The sequence below is a fragment of the Myripristis murdjan genome, chromosome 13 (assembly GCF_902150065.1).
Source record: "Myripristis murdjan chromosome 13, fMyrMur1.1, whole genome shotgun sequence".
Taxonomy (NCBI): Eukaryota; Metazoa; Chordata; class Actinopteri; order Holocentriformes; family Holocentridae; genus Myripristis; species Myripristis murdjan.
Window position 1 is genome coordinate 41,805,033 of NC_043992.1, and position 3,180 is coordinate 41,808,212.

The window sequence follows — 3,180 nt, forward strand, 5'->3', positions numbered from 1 at the left end:
AAGGTTCCAGATGACCTCCTGTTGTTTTCCTCATCTGGAGTTTCTCTTTAACTAAACCCGTAGCAGAGCATGCTGGGTAAATAAATCAGGCCAGCCTGGTTCCTCAGCTGGGGGCCCGAACGGGCCAATCAGAGCCGCCGAAGGCCCCGACTGTTTGTTAGAATCAGATCGACTTCTCATGTTCTTCTGCGGCGGCGACGCCATGTTGGCTAACACTGCCTGTTAGCTTAGCATAAAGACTTGAAGTCTATGGGAGCGGTTAGCCTGGCTGAGGCATGGATTTCAGATCCACAGGATCCTGAATCAGACGCCTCAGAGCTGCTGGGAGGAGCCAGGCTAACCGCTCCCATAGACTTCAAGTCTTTATGCTAAGCTAACAGGAAGTGAACCGCTGGACGTCCAGAGGTGGAACTGGTGTCCAACATCTGGTCCCAGTGAGGGGACGTCGACGTATTTCTTTAAATACTGCAGTACCCATCAGCCCCAGTAACCGTTACTATGGTGACGACACCAGCTAAACCAGGAAATGTGTTCAGATGTGTTCAGTGTTCGACTCAGAGCTCAGAATCTGAAGCTCTGTGATTGGCTGTTTCTTGAAGCATTGCATTGTGGGACCTGTAGTTGACTTCAGTTGGGTATCTGAGTTTATTCAATTGATTTTGGCAAAAATAAACCCTGACTGACCAACATAGCCCCGCCCCCTTTCACACCACAGCCCCGCCCCCTTTCACACCTCAGCCAGATGTCAGGTGCAGTTTGCCAAAAGTACCAGGATGTTCTCCTACATCACAGTCTGCATGTCAGCATGCTGCTCCGGCCATGCTGACCCACAATCCTTTGCACAGCAGACGTTACGTCGCACTGACTGAGCTGTGTGTACAGGCCACGCCCACATACGGAAGACAACACACACACACACACACACGGCACTCACCTGGCTCAGGTAGAGCAGCAGGTCAGAAATCAGACAGAGGACAGCGCAGAATGAAACAGCAACAACATTCAGATGAGGAGCTACGGACGGAGGAGGAAGTGAGCGAGAGGGGCGGAGCTCAGGGAGGACGGATAGAGTGTGTCCCAGTAGTATGCATACACATGCATACTGCATACTACACTGCATACTTTGTAAGGCCAGCTGCAGTACACACTAAAAGTACAAAGTAGAAGTATGAGATCTGGAATTGGATTCACAGCACGCATCACATGACGCAGACTGCTGCTTCCAGTTGCCATGGTTACGGTCTGTCCGGCCGCTGCACAGGGCCTAGCCACACCGTGCTAATGTTAGCCACATGCTAGCTTCACGTGCTCCGTCCCATGTATGAGATATGGGCCTGTCAGTCATAAATGAGTGACAGCTGTGCCTCGTGGCTGAGGCTCCGCCCCCACGCCGCTCGCTGACGTGATGCCGCCTCCTCCTGCCTGCGCTAGTCTCTGATGTGCGGTGAGAACCAGAACTCCTGTCAGACCCGCAGAACCCCACAGGAACGTCACTGCCTGCGTTCTCCGGTTCTCCAAGGCCAGACAGGCGGAAGAGAAAGAAGCTCTGCCGTCTGCCGCGGCGCCAACATGGCCGACCGGCCCGGCCGCCATTTTCCAGGAAGTTCATGTTATTTACATCCTGCTTGGGCTTTCAGGAAAATCCCGAGCTCGTAGTCAGCAGCCGATGCAGTTTGAGAGTCTGCAGGTGTGTAAAGGTAAACGGCGTGATGTGAACGCCGCGAGGGCAGGGCGGCTCTGATTGGCTGCTCGGAGCTCATGAAGCCACGCCCACACGAAACTGCCTGATTCAAAAAGGCAGTAAATCCATCATGTCAGCCCTTAGCAAGTTTCTTTGCCGTATTTTTGATTTTTTTTTTTTTGTCTTTTTTCTAATTGTCAGGTAATTTTTTGTTAATTGTTCTGCAGCTTTTCTGGTCATTTTTTTGCTCATTTCCTGATCACCTGTGTTCCTGTGCTTTTGACTGAATGATGGTTTGTTTGTCACGGCGTCTGTAGATCTGAGCTCTGTGCCGCAGACTCCACCTTCATCACTTCATCAGCACACTGACCTCTGCTAACTCTACAGCGGCTCTTTTTTTTTTTTTTTTTTTTTTGGACTAAATTCCTTTAAAAAAAAAAATCCTTATTTTCATTTTTGCCATCTAAACGTTTTATTTTAATGTTTTTGCTAATTTTTCTGTTTATGCTCATTTTTGTGTTTTGTGCAAATTTTCAATCATTTTTTGATTCGAAATTCCCAGTTCTTTTTTTTTTTTTTTTAATTTCTGCTTTTTAAATTTCTATTCTATTTCTCAATACATTTATTATTTTTTCATAGTTTTTTTTCAGTAATTGTATTTGTTGTGGCTCTATCACGGAGTTTGGTGTGAGGACGACGCTAAGAGGAAAGACGGAGCTGCTTGATAAAGCTCAAGTTTTCTGCACCACATCCCTTTGGTTTTTTTGTTTTGGTTTTTTTGATCAGGTGAATCTTTATTTGAAACGGTGAACAGACAGAGGACAAAACAGGAGAGGACAGCTGACAGGTGGAGCAGGAAGACCCAAACTCAGTGCCAAAAACAAGAAGACAGCAAAAACACACCAAGTAAGAAGAGAAGAAACAATAATCCAGAAAAACTGTGAGTGTGTGACAATAAACTCTTAAACACTGAAAAACTGTACGGCATACATTCATTGTTTTGACTTTTTTTTTTTATTTTAATTTTATTTTATTTTACATTTTTTGGGGAAGAAATTGTCGACACGTGTTGCTCAGCTTCCTTCATAAATACAGAGAATTGAGTTTTTGTTGTAGATTTATATTTGTGAATGTGGAATTTGGCCAGAAGTAAAATGAGACTAACAAGGAGACATCATCATCATCATCCTCATCATCATCATCATCATCATCCTCATACACGCAGCAGAATAACTCAGTCTGCAATGTGTGTGTGTGTGTGTGTGTGTGTTTCTCTAGTGATTTTACATTTTTCCCAATATTTTGTCATAATTGTTTATTTTATTTTTTAATTTATGCTCCTGTTTCTGCGCCCCCGCGGTGTTGAGCACGTGTCTGAAATGTTTGTATATTCGAATGTATTTTCAATAAAGATTAAATTTAAAAAAAAAAAAAAAAAAAAAAAAATGAAACGTTAAAATTAGAGCTGGGAGGTTTTGAACGTGGCCCACTGCGACAGG